At 40.3% G+C, this 17,243-nt stretch overlaps 1 long non-coding RNA gene across 1 annotated transcript in view; it reads left to right on the plus strand.

Annotated features, from left to right (window-relative positions):
* LOC136294559 (uncharacterized) overlaps positions 1-16,406 on the plus strand; it is a 35,044-nt gene extending 18,638 nt beyond the window's left edge. Inside the window, exons 2-4 of the long non-coding RNA XR_010722447.1 lie at positions 5,569-5,665; positions 10,965-11,028; positions 13,973-16,406. This is a non-coding gene — a long non-coding RNA (uncharacterized lncRNA). The remainder of the gene's footprint in view (positions 1-5,568; positions 5,666-10,964; positions 11,029-13,972) is intronic.
* The last annotated feature ends 837 nt before the right edge of the window (positions 16,407-17,243 follow it).

The following is a 17,243-nucleotide window of genomic DNA, read 5'->3' on the forward strand; positions in this document are numbered from 1 at the left end:
TAGTTTTGGTATGGGCATAGTTTTGGTATGGGCATAGTTTTGGTATGGGCGATCTTCCTCAGATCAGCTCTGGTGACACCAGGCTGCAACACTGACCACTTCCACCTTATGAGCATTCCACTTAGGCTATTCCTGCCTGTGTCCAACACGTGAGCCACTCCTGTGTTTACCAATTATGACTAGAACTTGTCTATTCAATCTTGATGGCATCTTGCAAATTACTTTAAATTATCTCCTGAAAGAAGCTACTCCTGCAACAAAACAATGGCAAAGTGATTTTAGAGTAATTTTCAGATTGTGGTTTATAACTGCATTGTACCTCAGAAATAGCTTGTCCCAGTAGGCATGGCTTTCTCTGCTATCCCTACCTCTCATATATCAAATTATGGATTATTATACAAAAGTTGTATCTCTGTCTTATTTATTGAAGTGTTGATTCACTAAATAAAGGATCTCAACAGTGATTTGAGCTGGCTAAAAACCTGCTTGAAATTTATGTATTTCAGTGAAAGGTTTTCAACAAGCTCTATTTCTGAATCTAAAGTACTTCAATTCCCAATGACCAAATTCATTAAAATATAAATTATCCTAAAGAAACATATGAATCACAATGGTATATTTGCGTATCATCTATTTGGTGTGCCTGTAACAGTTTCTTCACGTAGACTAACAGCTACTGCAATCTTAACAACCAGAGTTGAATAAATGACTGTGGGGTGAATGAGAAAGCAAAGAGGACAAGGATGAAAATTCTTTCTGCTGAATGGGAAAGAATACTGCCGAATTCTGCAATTGAAATTAAAACCTGTATTAAACTAGTTTCCTTCACTAAGACATGTCTTAGCTAATCAATTAGCATTGACTGTCTTGGTATTCTAATAATAGGAAAGGATTTAAGGAAATGTCATGTTTCGTTTGTATTTTCAGAACTGTAGATAATTACTGATTATGGCACAAGAGTGAATATCATCTAAGAAATAAAGGTGAAGAGGATGGAACAAGAATGTCTTATCTCAGGGGAGTTAAATGATCCTCCTGCAGTAAGACCTTTGCATCCTCAAAAGGCAGCAACAGAAATTTCTCATAAAGTTTGACCTGTTGTTGTGTAAGTAATATATCCAAGACTCCAATACAGAGCATCTTGTCAATTCCTTTTAATAAATGAAGCTGAACTGATACAGCAGCTCAGGTAGTTTCTCTGATCTGTACCAGTTCTCTGCTCCATGCCTTCACATGTACTTCCATGAATTGTTGATACACTTGGCCAGTGAGTTTTCTGTGACTTCAAAGCTAAGCCTTTCACTTTGCCGTGTATAAAACATGCCCAGAAGCTGGATTCTCAAGAAAATAAGTAGAGAGAAAAATATTGATTTTAGATGTTAGGATAATCTAAGAAAAATGGTTCAAAAATAAAAGGGGAGGGGGAATCCTTTTTTCTTTTTCTTTCTTTTTTAAGATTTGTTATTTGTTGAAAATACTTCCCGGAAAATTCTTTTGCAGAGAAGTAATTAGCTCCATATAAATGCAAACAATAAATGCAAATATTGCATTTGTGACATCCAGAAAGTGTCATGATATTCTTACGAGATGTTGTTCTACATCTCTTCTTCATCTTTGAAGGGGAAAGGAGGAAGAAAGGATTGGTTAGTCATCAAGAATGATGGGCATCAGGCTCATTGTTGGATTTTCTGAAAAGGCATATGTTTGATATCATAAAGCACAAACGTAATTAGCTGTAATGAAATTTGTTAGTGCTTGTGATGCAACTCAGTGTATGTCATTGTGCATTGCCCTGATCAAGTCATGTTAGAGAGACAGTCAAAAGAGTCAAACAGTCACAGATTTATACCCTTTTAGAAGTGACTAGGACATTTTGAATCCTATAGGAGAATAGACCTTTACGCTTCTAACTCACCTAGAATATCTTTGAAAATATGACCTTTAATATAGTCTCATCTTTCTAAACAGCTTCAGGGGTCATCCTAGCATTTCCAGATAAATTTGGAGACAAATAAAATGAGAAACTGCTGAGTTCTTTTCAAACTGAGAAAGAATAAATCATAAGATGTGAAAAAAAAGTTCCATGACTAAAGCTTTTCAAACAATGCAATTTTACTGTATTATCATATCCCACTAGTTCTTCAGTCACGTGAGAACACAAAGCATGTAAGTAACTTAGGTGTGACTATTGCTGCTCTTTAGGAAAATGCTTCAATAGTTCATTGACATCCCATTGCTTAAGTTTACTGTCTAAAAGATAATCCTCCTTTTTCTTGATATTGTCAATTTTTTTTCATAAGTGGAGGAATTTTTAATATTCAACTTGGTAGCATTTGATATCAGCCTGAAATAGACAATTTCATGAGAGTTTCATAAACTTCATTTAAACTGAATCCAAGGAAGTGTGGAAAAAAGTATTGCAGATAAGTAATTTTTAAGGAATTGGGAGGAAGAGACACCATTATGTAAAGGAATGTTTAGTATCAAAGCATATAAATAGCTTTAGCTGACAGCAGAACAATTACTTCAAAAGTTAACAAATCATCCTCAAATTTTGATAGAAAAGGAAGCTAGAAAAAGAAAGCTAGATTTATTTCATTCTGAAGATAAGAAAGGCTGTTTTAATTGTGATTTTTAAGGATTTTTCAGACGTGCTCCACTTGTGATTTCAGTGTTTTTAGTTCTGATTTGCACTAATAAAAACTAGGTGCAAATGAGTGCTGATGAGTCTGTATTGAAGTTAAACGAATAGTTGAAAATGTCTATGAATATTCATTTAAATTCAGAAATTAACTGCAAATTGATCATGTCTATGACTGTGAATTTGCTCTCTATGAGCATACATGCACTTGAAATTAACTTTCATGAATATTTGCAAAAGCAAAATTTCAATTAGATATTTCAATACTTGCAGAAAATTTTCAGCGGTATATTTGTGAGATTTGGATTTTACCTCATGCTGCCTGCTATCTGTGACCTGTTCTGTGGGACTGCATACTTGAAGGCCTTCAGGAAGGATGGAACACCTTGGCAAACCTTTACTTTTTGAATTACAGGAGTCATCAAGAAGCAGAAACAAATTAGAATGTACAAGAAAATAAGACTGTGCAAATTTCCAATTTCCATTTGAGGATTTTTTAAAAAACATATTGAACCTTGTACTTAAGCATGAAGTGAATCTTAGAGGCCAATTTCTCCTCATTTGTGCTGTCAGGCCATGATCACGGCCAAGTTCAGTGACTATGTCCAAACAGAATAATTTTAAGGAAGTGGTTGTTTGGATTTTTAACCATTGAAGACAAGAATCATGATAGATTGCAATGGCTGATAGTTTGGGGTAGCTTAGAAAAAGTGGTATACATGCAATGACTGTCATTGGAGCTCCAAAATGGGATGTGTGGTTTCAATTAGAAGCTGACTTCACATAAGAAGTCCTAGATCTAATAAGCTGTTTGTATAAAACTGTTCTCATGGTGTATCCAGTTTAAACATTATCTAGAGCCGGCTGACTTGCAGGAAGAACTGAAGCTGAAAATAATATTCTTACTAAGGAACACAACAAAAATGACAGTTTAGCAAGTCTTCTAGATCAGGAGGAGAGACCAACACCAGCAGGTGAGTGGAGAGGATGGGGTGTGGGCCTGCTTGGCACAGGTACTTTTGTGTTCCTAGAAACAAGGAGAAGCAGGAAGGATGCTTGACCCCTCCATGGCTGTGGTGGGATCAGTTCTGGCCAGAGCTGTGGTGCATGGGGAGGCTCAGAGGAGAAGCTGCTGGCAGGTGTGGAGGTGACCACAGGACCCCCCAGGCCTGCCCAGGAAGGTGAACTCACCCACCTGAACAAGGGGAAATGGCTGCTCAGGGGGAACAGCCTGGGAGAGGTTTGCACCTGGCCTTAGCAGCCCCTTGTGCTACTAATCTTGCAGGGAGGAGGGGTCCTGATCAATAACTGGAGTCTAGGAATGCACTGGTAAATTTCAGTTTAGCTTTTATTTTGTGAGTTCATCCATTGTTGTGTGCAGGAGTGTAACCACTTATTTTGCTGGACTAAATGTATCCTGATTTCATCTTTTACCTTGGCAACTGAATGGCACATTCCCTAAGGCTGATTCAGGGCACTTTCTTACTGGTGGAGCAAGGAAATACACACACTCGGCTACTCCCTCGGAGCAGGGAAGTGGTTTCCCAGCTAAATACTGGAGCCAGCTTGAGGGCAGGTAACAGGCAGTGCTGGGTCAGTCTCCCTCAACAGGCACAGCCAGTGCCTCCAACAAGCAGCAGGGGAGATTGTTTATAATGCATAATGTACCATAAGAGGGTAACACAACTCAAAAGAAATTGAATCAGGTTCTGAAACTGAGACAACCAAATTTTTCAGCATGACCAGCCTTGGCTTGCCAGGGTATTGAGTACATTGAATTCCATGTTCAAATATTTTGCAAGCTAAAATACTGATTGCTGAAAGAAATTTGTGAGTAATTTAAAACCAGGAATTATTTGGGGAATTTTCTGAGTGATTTTTTAGATAATTTAAAAACAAGAATTGTAGTATGAATAAATTATTTTGTTATGTATTGCTTCTTCATCTCTAGTTTGAATAGTGAGAGAATCTGGCCCCAGTGCCTAGAAGTCATACTCAAGGACTGGATTTCCTGTGTAAAAGCCATACAGTATGATAACACAGTTGTACTGCATATTCAGGTTTGATATGTAACCTTTTAAATAAATTGGAATACTCTTTGTGCCTATACTGGCACACATGGAGAGATCATAAACAATAATTTTGTAAAGGTCACTTCCTCACTAAGCGCTTAAGCTCATGGCAAGAGCAGCATAGGGCTATTAAAGGACCTTTCTGCTTCTATTTTTTGGTGTCTGTTAATATTTTTGCAGCTTTGAAGCTGTGTTTAATATTAAGGCTGTGTTCTGTCCATGCCATGGGTTGGTCTGTGCAGGCCTGTGCCTGAGACCCTGGGCTGCCTCCCTGTGCATTTTAATAGCAAATGCCTGCTGGCCATAGGATCTAGGGTTACTCAGCAGAGTGGAGCAGCATGCCCATGTCTGGCAGCATCCTTCCTGCTGTGAATGAGGGGGAACTCAGCAAGATCCAAATGGTGGAGGCTTTTGTATCAGTAGCATCTGAAGACAACTAAGTAACAGAAACCTGGGCAATAAATGAGTGCCAGCAGTGGCTGAGGAATCTGAACAAGGTGAAAAGTACCAGATGCTTGCCAAGCTCAGTTCAGCTGCATAGCACGTTGCTCAGATTTTCCTGCTGCTGCCCTTATAAGGTGCTAATGAAGTTGTTGGTTGCTTTTTTTATTTATTTTATTTTTTTTGGTCCAGTGGAAAATCTCTTGGTCTTGCTTGTCTCCAGCAAAATACTTTGTCTCAGAGGAAACGCTTGGAAGTTTATAGTCCATCCAATCAACATTAAAACCATGTGTATCTGCTGGTCTTCAGAAAAAAAAGCACATTTTGTTACAAACTCCCTTTATGCTATACCCATTGGACTGTTCTTTCCTGTGATTGACAAGATGGCCTAAATCAATATCCTTTTATTTTCAGATCTCTACTATTTTGAAGAAATGTACATCTTTCTTGCTGACAGTGTAGGGGGAAGTTGTTCACCACTGTAGTGGCATCAGAGGATACCCTCAGCAGGGTAAGTGGAGTCTATCTGGTGTCATTAAAATATCCCGTAGCCTAGATGTGTGTAGTATTTGCAGGGGGGCAGTTGAGCAGGAGGCTGAGATGCTGCATTTTAACTCTGAGAAGATGTTTTCTCTCCACTGTTGCCTGGTGGTGTAAAGCCACTGTGGCTCACAGAAGGACCGGGTTGTTTGTAAGGACATTGGCCCAACACAGAGGGGTTGTAGCTGGGAAACATCACAGTGTTCCTGGAGAAAGGATGCTTGATGTTGCAGGCATGGCCTCTCGAGTGGGCAGAGGTTGGTGCTGCCCACCAGCCTCTGAGCCAACATGGTGGCTCATCCATCTGTTTGTGGAGACACTCGCACACCTGCTCTGGCACAGCTGGAATTGCCCTCATCCCAGACACAGCACTATGCATAGTGTTGCTCTGTGTGTGGAAACCTTTGAACCCCTCGGGGAATCACCCAGTTTGCCCTAGAAGAATATATCATAGAGTTTCCCCACCTAGGCTAAAAGAAAATACTTCGCCCATGATGGCCTGCAACACTACCTTGATCTACTTCAGTTTTGCTTTCCTCGTATGTCCCTAGTTCTCGAGGTTTCTCCTTTCCCTGTTTCCCCATTGGTTGTGGTATCCCTGGTGGCCTGCCCCCATGTCCCCTGTAGGGCACTGCCCTTTGCCCTGCCCTCGTACCGCCCCATGCCCTCAGACCATTGGCTCCTGACCCCATACGTAACCTTGTGCACGCCTTTGATCTTGGTCTTTTGTCCCTGATCCCTTTGGCGTGGTGAATGTAATAAACCTTCGCTGGAATTCATCATACAGAAGGCCCTTCCTGTCTTTCCTTAGCTGAGCTGTCTGTGGGGTGTGTGTGTGCATGGACTTGAAATGATTGTTTCAGCTGAGCGGCTTCTGAAGGAGACGCTTCGAGAAGGTAGCAGTGTTTCACCATCCTGCCATGCTGCTACAGTGGTGTTTACTCAATACCTAGAACTTTGTTTAAAATTATTTCACTTCTCTCTCAGTGAGAAGCCCTTGAATGTATGATTCAAAGCTTTGATTTTCTCTTGTGTGGAAGACCTGTGCCTAGCACCTGTCTGTGATCTTGGGGAGGTTACATGCACTCAACAACAGAAATATGTCAGCCTGAAAGTTTAAATTACTCAGATATCTCTTATCTTGGAAAATCTCTTCACTCTTTCTGAGGGCAAGCTGATAAAATCCGTATTTCCTAGATTTAAAGTATCAGTGTTGCTAGCTCCTTCTGCATTAATAGATTGTCTATTTTATGGGATTCTTAATAACACTCCTAAATTTTAACAAATCTGCATGAATTGATTTTAAGGAAGGTCATAACATTATAAAAGGATGTATTTGTACTTGTTCCGTATCACTTTACAAACTGTGGCTGTTTTTTCTCAAGCTGATAATTGTAGCTAGTAATTTTACTCCTTTAGTAGCATTTGTCTGACCTTCCCTACTTTCCTGAATCAAAAAGAATTTTTGGTAAGATACTACATAATCTTCCCCAAAAAAGGGATAGAACTTCAGTTTCATAATAAGGAATAAAAGATGCCATTTCTCTTGTGATTGGTAAGCATAATTTGTAAATGAACCTGCTTTATGGAATGGTGAAAAATGGTTGGAGCTCTTAAAAATTGAATTGAATATGGAGAAAATAGATTCCCCATAAGAAATAACATATACTTGTAAATGCGGAATACAAAATTATTTATAGACATTGAATGAACAAATTAATTTGGCTGACATTACCTTCAATTTACATAGAAACCATCTTTCGCATTTTCCGTGTAGACCATTTTCTATGTTCTGCTGTGACTGAGGGAAAAACAAAGCACATGAGTCCTTTAAGGCAAGAGGAAAACATCCCGAAAGTCATTTTAACTGATTCCAAGAGTTGTGCAGTGGGCAGAGATTCAGGGAATGACAAAGGCACATGCAGAGAGGGAGGCAGCGATGCCAGGGAAACAGCTGGTGTCTGAAAAGCCCAGTTTGCTGTTCCCGTTATTGCTCTGCATGGAGGCTGGGGTGGAGCTGTGTGCTGATCAGGCCAGGCTCTAGCAAAGATACTGATAGAGGGATGCTGGTCTGAAACTCATGGCTTGGGAGGCCCCAACCAGCTGGGATCCAGTACAGCAAAACCAGGTCCTAACCTCACACTGCCGTGGAGAATTGTAAAACCGGCTTCTTTATGGACCACATGAACTCAGTGGGAGTGACTGTACTGAGGAAAGATCTCTGGGGTGGGCTTGTTTCAGTTCTGTGTGCACAGCAGACATTGCTCCTAAACAATGCATACATGTGGACATGTCTGGGTACTTCTGGTAATTCTATCAGAAGACTCAGAAGCAAATTTTTAATCTGCGGGCCTTTGTTTCTTTAATTCCTTCTGATCACCCCAAAGCTGAACAGCTGGTGAAGGCCGAAGGTACGTGTTTAAGGCACCAGTGCTGCAAACAAACCACAGCATGGTTCTGTTATGTTACCTCATTACAGCTTCTAGCACATTTTTTGTGCAGGAGGACCTAGGTGAACATCTCAGTAGGTGCAGCTAAATTGCACTAGCAGAGTCCAGCTTCTGAGCCCCATGGAATGTCTGGGAACAGCCACAGGCTGATTTAGCAGCTAGGGATGGTGACTGTCTGATTCCTCCTCTTCCCTCTGGATCTTTTCCCATCTTCTTGGTGAGAAGAATAAGAAACACCCATTTATTCTTCCTAGATCGAACTGTAGCAAATCCATAATGAGACATGCTGGTATCCTTTCTTGCTACTCAGGCATTTAAAACACTCAGCAAGTTTTTCCAGGCTTAAAAACTCACTGAGTTCAGCCTTGCATGGTGACACTGTGTGACCAAAAGCAAAGTGCAAAAATGCCTAAAACTCAGGACCTCAATGTAACTCACTTTTGTTGGGATGTTTCAGACAGAGGATAGAGAATGACAATTCATGTATAAAAAGTCTAATGAATGCTTCTGATTTCTGCCAGAAGCATTAAAAAAAAAATTAACAACTCTGCTGTCCTGTTCTGCTACAACCTTGAAAGTCAGTAGCAAACTATTTGAAATCAGCCATTCACAATAACTGTGGCCAGGGGTAGGAAACAATAGTGTCAAGGTATTAGGAAGAGAGAAGCAAAAAAATAGGTTGCCCATTCTCCTTTCTTTCATCTCTTGCACAGTTTGGCAGAGAGTTTGGGAAGGGGCTTTTCGCCTCTTCAGGGAGAGACATAAACTTGGACCACACATTCTCAAACACTGCCAGCTTGTCATTCAGCTCATGCATTCAAGATGTTGCATATTAATAGCACTCCCTGATGACTGGTGGATAGGGGTCTCTCCACCTATACTAAATAAGCCTCTTGGCACAAAAAAGTACAAAAGAGGCCCATACAGGGAGAAAATGCACTTGAGAACTGGTTTGGAGAAACTCTGCACAGATGCTCATGTGCAGATGCATATTTCAGATGGTTTTTTCCTGATTAGCATGCAGCGAACTCACCTGTTTTGCTGTCTTGAGGAGTCACAGCAGACATGGAGAAACACCTGCGTGGGTTCAGTTCTGTCTCCCTATGAGTATGATCTCACCCTTATTCCATTGCTGTTCTGTGTAGCTACTGAGACCCTTTTCAATCCCCCTCTTGGACACACTTAAGCCAGCAAACACAGAGCAGTACTTTGGGATGGAGACAAAACATGAGCAGTGCAGGGTGCTGCATGTTGAGAAGGGAAGAAGGGAATGAGTGGGTGGATTGGTCACACAGGTGTCTTGGGGATGCATTGGGGATGCTCAGGCCAGATGGGTTCTGGCGTGACTGAGATAGGAGGATGAGCTCCCAGGACCAGCAGAACAACCTCACATTTGTCATCTGCAAATGATCTGACACTCAGCACATACAGACTTTTTACTTGAGGTCTGGTCATGGGATTCAAGAGAATGAAGCAGGCTGTTTCCCCTCTCCCCTGCAGTGTGCTGGTTACACGTGTCTGCCGTTAATTCTCACACTGAGCTCTACAGGCAGATCCTACACACGCATGGGGAGTAAATTTCCTTTGTGCTCTGCTCCACTGTAGTTTACTCCAATGGCAGAAACCACAGCTTAGTTCTAACCATGTGTTTTGTAAAAATGAGCCTCAGGAGGAGAAACTGGGGAGAGAGTTGCTTATACATGTGTCGGTATCTGATGCAATCCGCAGTGTGAGCCACGTTTTTCTGGGTATTTCAGCATACGCTGATAATGACACATGAGTAGTCCAAGCTATTTTCAGAACTGACAGTTTTCCTTTTCACTCCAACAATTGCTTCTTCAATACACTAGAGTATGCAAAGTGCTTCAATAAACTTTTAATTGGGAGTAGGAATGACAGTGAAACTAAGGGAAAACTTTAGGCAAAACGAGAGCTGACCTCAACTCATACCTGTTTTGCGGGTTTGTTGTTAACTATTTAAAAGAGGCTGCACACTTTGGCATTTGTTGGTTTCTGGCAGGACTTTTCAGAAGGAGTCCTTTTCAGGTGTCCTGAAACAGCCTAGGAAAGATTGGTTTCATGGTGTTCTTGACCCAGGAAAGATCCAGGAGAAATCTGCTCTGATGAGAGCCATGGGCTAAAGCTGTCTGGATATATTTTGACCTAAGCTCTTAGGTATTTCTCTAAAACAAAATATTCAAAATATTTGAGATTTTCAGAAAATCTTCTCATCTCCTTACAACAGAAAACAGATTACAAGCAAAACTCTCCAGATAAATGTTACATGAATTTTGCTCTAATGGCTCTTTCATACTCTTTGCCTCTTACTGACTGACACCAAGAATGCAAATATGTCAGGGACAGGGTCTCTACTTTTTCTTAGACTGTCAAAATCAATTAGGAATCTGAGACATGGTAGTCTATTTCCTAGGAATTTAATTTCTTTCTATTACCCTCCTGACAAAAGTAACCAATCTCTTTGGAGCTTGCAAAGTAAGGTGCATCCCACAGAGCTAATGCTGTGTGCACTACTTGTAGAAAGGTATGTTTAACAAAAGCTGCGTTCTGGATGCACTCCAAATATCATTACTATTGTTTAATTTCAGCAGCAGTTCGGCATCTGTTTAAGATAGTTCAAAGATAACAATCTCACCAGACAGATACAAAATACAAAACTGAAACTATGTTTCTCAATTATTTTGTTACTAGTGGTGTTAAACTACTGTTTTTGTCTGAATCATGCAGAAGAGCTGAGATTTTTTTACCTTTAAGTTCCTCTGAAAATACAGCTGTTTAGCATCAGTACCTATTTCTTTCCAGATTACGTTATATGAATGAGTTTGATAGGAGTCACCATGGTGAGGAAAGGATAATGGAATTTCAGGTAAGAGTTCTCCATAATGAATTCATTCCTTACAGCATGTTAACACCCACCCATGGAATTAGGGACCTTTGTAACACAATGCAACAATTTACTAGACATCACAAAACACCAATTATAGAATTGGAGTGAAACGAGCTGCCAAATCCTCCGTCCCTGATAAAAGAAGGATAGGTATAGTCATGCCAGCACATTTTAACTCCTTCCTAAATATTCACTTGGGTCCATTGTGAACATCCTCAGTGATACAGTAGATTGACTGCAGTGCTATGTGTATGACATGAAAGTAAAATAAAATAAAAATGAATAGGTCATGAACAGCAGTGAATATGAACTCAATTTGGATCATATTTATTTAAATAATTATGGCAGATTGTTAACTTTGAGAATCTTCTGATTTATGCAAGGGAAAATGAAAGAGAGTTGGCTTCTATATTATATATTTAGCTTGATAAAAGAAGCCAGTCTGCATGGAAGAAGTGTGCAATTGAAGTTCCTCAGCTGATATTTTATAAAAGCACAATTAAATGTCAGTACTTTACAAAGAACTCTTAAATCCTAAGACTGAATCTCATCTGTTTTTACTGGTAGCAGAGTACCAAACTGCAAGCAGAACTGAGCAGGATCTGACTTTCCATCACAGACAGTTAATAATTAAATCAAACATTATATTCAACAATAGAACATATGCATCAGCTTCTTTCAAATTGCATTTCCTTCCTGTTAGATCCATTAGTGTAAACCAGACTGCCTTTAGAAAACCCCTTATTGCTGCTGTCTTTCAGCACAGTTCCTGAAATGGATAATGTGGTGCATATTATGGGCAATTACACAGAACTCCCCAGTGACAGGGTTTTAGAGTTTCAGAATAAAACAGCTGGAACTACAGGGCTGTAAACTAATCGGAAAAAGAGACAATAGTAACACATTTAATGCACATTGTTAGAACACGGACAAAGACTAGATGTGAAATACTACATATCACTATACCTACTGTACTGCACAGCATCTTCACTGCAAAATCCTGTTTAACTCTTGAAAGACAAGGCAGTCAAAAGCCAAAGATTTTGTCATGAACAGATGCACGCACAGCTCTATAACCTGAGCTAATTGGAAACATTAGGGGAAGAAGCCTTGATCCAGAGCCCTGGTTTTCTCTTAATGTCAGTGTAGTTTGAATCAAATCCAGAACTCTATTCAAAAATGATAATTTATTAATGAATGCATAATGAATATATACTCACATATGCTAAAAAACTATGTCTCTATCCCTCTTTTACCATTTCAATATACTGAGAATTTAGCATTTGCGTTGCAAAAATTGCATTTGCTCTTGGATATTTCTTGGATATTGCCACAATGCATAGTGTTTGATCCTCCATCAGTTTAAATTGATGGCAAAGCTCCCATTAATTTTAGTAATACAGCAGTGAATTTTTAGAATAGCACATGCATCATTTAAAAGCACAATGACCATGATTACATGTGTAATCACAGTAATTGTGCACACAATTACTGGTTGGGTATCTAACTGCCTTTCAAAAATCAGTTGCCCTACTTGTATGTATACTCACAGCAGTCACTTGTGCAAATGCACAGAAGAGAGCAGAGCCCAGAGCATCCCCACCTCTGTGCTTGCGCCTGAAATACTACATGGGAGGGCTTGTCTCTGGTTGTAGGGATGTAGGATAGGGAAGTATATGTTTACATTGCGGTGGTTTGAAAAGTACATAAGAAAGGAAGAGAAATGGCTGCCGTGTCTCTTTGGGAAAGTAAAAATGTAAAATTACTTCAACTAATTTTTCAAAAGGACAGAGACTGATTTGCACCAGCTCCTGTCTTGTGAGCCTCCTTATCAGCAGTGTCCAGCAGGCATGGGCACGTTAAATGTTTTGTAATGGTATGGCAAAATGATCAAATAATATATCAAATAACAGCACCATACTAGAATAAAACAAAAAATAAAAATTAAAACCAAACAGAACAACATTGAGTCAAATTTTGCAGCTTAAAAAAAATTCAGAAAACAGTTTAAGTTTAAACACAGTGCAGTGAGTTTCTTAGAATGCAGAACCCAAGAACAAGCTGCTGTGTCTCACTCTAGTTTAAAAGATGACTCCTTTCGCTCAGAAGGCTGATTCCTATAGTTGCAGAGGTATAGAAAAGTACACCCTCCTTAGACAGGGATAAGATTTCCAGATCCATCCTTTTGCTCAGGAAAATGGTAGCTGGAGAAAGTTTTAGACAAACCATTTTATCCAGCTGTCCCCCACAGTCCTGGCTTCCCTCCTGCCCTGGGGCGTGGCGAGTGTGCTTTGCTTTCCTGGTGACAGCTTTATGACCCCACAGTCGAGGGGAGGGATGGAGGAGCTGGGCAGGCTGGGCCTGGCAGCCTGGCCTGTGCTTCTCCCAAGGGAAAGCTGGGCCATGAGTCCACATGAGGGAGAGCAGGTGTCAGTTAACAGCCAGAAAGTACCCATCCTCTTCCTGGGGAATGGGCCTGATTCCAGAGGATGGGAGCACTGGGGTAGTGTTAGAATGAGAAGTAGCACAGCCTCTCCAGGAGCCCCCCTGACTGTGAAGAAACAACCAGCAGTGCTCACTCCAAGGGACTGGGGCAGGACAGGATCCCACGGCTCATGAGAACAGGCCCCCCAGCAGCCCTGACTCTATGGGAAAGGCAACTGTCTTTCCAGATGGAAGAAGCAAAAATCGGCAATGAATGAAAAATGAACTTTTTCTGAAGCTGCCAGTGGCTGGAGGAGGACGGCTGAACTGGAAAGGGCTTCAGCAGACTACACAGTGTGTGTTTACCAAGGAGGAAACTTTGCAAAATGTGCTGGGGCAGATGTAATGGTTACAAATCACACGTGCTGTCTAAGTAAGATCTGAATATCAAATGTTGTAATGTTTGACAATATCTGGGTCTTGACTTCCCTTGTTTCAGAGGTGGAAATTTTGAGGCTCATCCCCATCTGTGGGATTTTGGTCCTGGGCTCTGGTGTGCTGAGAAGACAACAAATGTACAGTCTCAGTCAGGAAGAAGAGGAAACAGTGGTCAGATGCTTGAAAAATCTTTCTTCTGCTACTGGAAAGCTTCAGCACCTCTCCCTTCAACAGCATCAGCTCGTAGCTGAGCTTGGGACCGGGGAGCACTGCAAGCATGGATGTGCTCCCTGGTTTCTCAGAGTCCATGGCCACAGTGACTTGACATCAGAATAGCTTTATGTAAGTTAATACAGATAGCATGTCCTGTTGCCTCTGCACAAATAGCTGCTAAATAGTTTTTTGAAACTTTATTGAAGCTCATTATTCCTTTCTCAATTCTCTACAACCATCCTGCTGATCATTGTAGCAGATTCTGTTCTTAATTTCATTACAATGAACATAAAGTAACCTCATCGACATCCAATCAGAGGGAATTTCAGCTCTCTACATTGCCTTGGGTCTGCAGTCTTGTACACAGGAGCTGTTCATGTAAACTAAATGCTGTGACTTTTGTAATTAACATCAGAGAGCTAAATGAAGCCTTGAAGCTACGAAATCACATAAGTCCTGTAGAAAATGTTTCTTTATACAGATCTAAAGTGTTATTCAAAGGAATTCAGATCCTAAAAGATGGGGCATAAAGAGCATTGCTGGGACATAAAGAACACAAGGCTCGAAGACTGTATATTGGAGAAAAGTTCCCTCAGATGTGTGTATTTAGTCACCTTTGGTGACACAGGCTGCCTTGCCTGCCACCTCTGCAAGCGTGGCCTCACTTTCTCTGTTATTTCAACATGTGTCAAACGAAATGAAAACAGAGATTTGGGAAAGGATATAATTAACCTACTTGTAAACATTAACCTTAAATATCTTGCTAATTATCTCACTAATTTAATCACTGCAGATCTCAAACTTGTTTGCTAAATATTTAATTCTGCAAATTGTTTTTGATACAGAGGTGTGAGGAGCTTTCTGTAAATGCAAGTTACTTTGTAAAACTCCATAAAACCATTGTTATGTTCACACTTCATTGAACAAACCCTGGTGTCGACAAGACTTTTAATGGAAATCACAAGAAACTGTCCCCTGAGGCGGAGAGATATAGTGCCCTGTTATTTTAAAATCTAATGAACACATTGTGTAGAGTGTAGACCAGGGTAAAATTCTTCCTGCGCACTTTCAGGTTTGATTCCATGGGAGTCTAGACTGGAAAGCTCTGGGTTCCCTTGTTTCTTTGGTTGCAGTGAAGCAATACAGCTATTTCTTACCTACTCATCTCTTTGTTACTTGATAACTCAGCAAAATTATGCCCTTGATTTTCAGCCCTTTCCATCAAGTCACTACTTTGTGCTACAAGGAACCTAAAAATGGTTTAGATTCTCCAGTTACAATGCCACCCGAAGTGCCTCTAATTATTCCTGAGAGGAAACTCTTGAATTTGGTGGTGTTTGTTGAGAAGTTGAAAGCTCTGTGTTTGTTCCTTCCTCCCTGATGGGAAGGGGGCCATGCTCTTGCTGCCTCCTACAAATATCCGTGGCACAGCCAAGCACTGCAAGACAGGGCCATAGGGACACCCCAGTGCTGAGGCTGGGAGAGGAAACAGGTGGGCTGTGGGTGCTGGGGAACATCCTGGATGGAGGGGATGGCTGAGCCAGGACACACTGAGAAACATCCCATATGGAGCTGACAGTTAAGCCAGGACACGCTGGGGAACATCCTGGATGGAGGGGATGGCTGAGCCAGGACACACTCTGGAGGCTGGAAGCACCCAAATCCTCTGTCCCATGAGAAGGCAGGGGCCCTCAGCTCTGCAGTGCCTCCCCTCAGACAGGAGTTTCAGTCAGCCCCATGTTTCAAGCTGTTGCCCCATGGCATTCGTTTTCAGTGTTATTTTCTTCATTTTTGTTATATTTGTCTTCTTAATTGAGGAAGAAGGTGAAAGATTGTGACTCACATTGTGTTTCTGCACTGTAATTCTTACTATCAGAGGAAGGTGTAAAGGTATGCTAAATCCAGGTGACAGCTAACAGCAGACCTGTCACAAGAGCCATTTGATTAGTTAGGTGTCCATATAAATACCTATTTGGGACTATATTACTACCTTATGATATATTATTTAGAATTTCATTCTGATTGTGGTTATTTATTGCAGGCTGACATACAGGTTAGTTCAATAAAAAACAAATTTCTGTGAATTTAGCTGAATAAAGCTCTGTTTGTTCTTGTTAGTTATATGAAGTCTCATTCTTTCTATGCAATATCTCAGTTTCTGGTCATTTTCCCCCTTCATTTACTCCAAAAATTACTTCAATACTAATGAATACTGAAAGACAGCCAAGACAGGATGAACTTTTGGAAAATTTATGCAAACACAACAGATGATAATAGATTTACTATAAACATGTCAGGCACAAAAGACTTGACTGCTTTTTAAATAAAGTGATACTGGAAGAGATTTACGGATATTTTCAACTGTTCATTAAAGAGAAAGATATTTTGAAACTATAGGGTCTATCCTTTTATCTGTTTTTGCCTTCCAGGCTGAGTTGCAAACCTTTGATGTTTTCTTCACCAAAAAATAAAAGTAGTTACGAATTTATTTCTTCCAAGCACTTTCATTTTTTTTTTCTGTCAATTTACAGTTTTTATTACAGTTCTGGCAGTCCAAATTATGGTGTTTGGAGAGCACCTAGAGTCCACAGCTCTGAGTTTTCTGAAAATAAGGACTAAGTTCACTTAATGATGCTTTCTGGCTATGGTCTTCTTTCTTCTCCTTTAGTAATAAAAGGTTAATAAAATCTCTGAATACTTTAACTGCCTGTTAGACCAACCAACCAATTAAAGGTTATTCTATTCTAAATGACTGGAAGCCACTTGAATTGATAAAAGTTAACATGAAATAGTTAGTACCTGTTGGATCAGGTTAATAAAAAGCAAAGTCTTAGACATGAAAATCATGTATAAATATGGTTCCTGTAGTTAACCCAGGTATCAATTCTTACAGTCAGACAGGCATATTCTTAACTGTTTATTGTCAGAGTCTGCTTCTGTGCCCTTAAAAATCAATACTAAGCCTTGCTTTCAACTTCACTGCAACCGATGTTCTTGGCAGTCAATGATTTTGCAAGATCAGTTCAAGATACTGGAATGGTTTCATGGAATTATTGGATTCTTTCTTTCTAAAACACTGTTAAACTCTTAAGTAGGAATTTAAGGAATTTAAACGTGAA

This window comes from Chamaea fasciata, unplaced genomic scaffold (genome assembly GCF_029207755.1).
Source record: "Chamaea fasciata isolate MVZ Bird 193981 ecotype frontalis unplaced genomic scaffold, bChaFas1.0.hap1 SCAF_10, whole genome shotgun sequence".
NCBI lineage: Eukaryota > Metazoa > Chordata > Aves > Passeriformes > Sylviidae > Chamaea > Chamaea fasciata.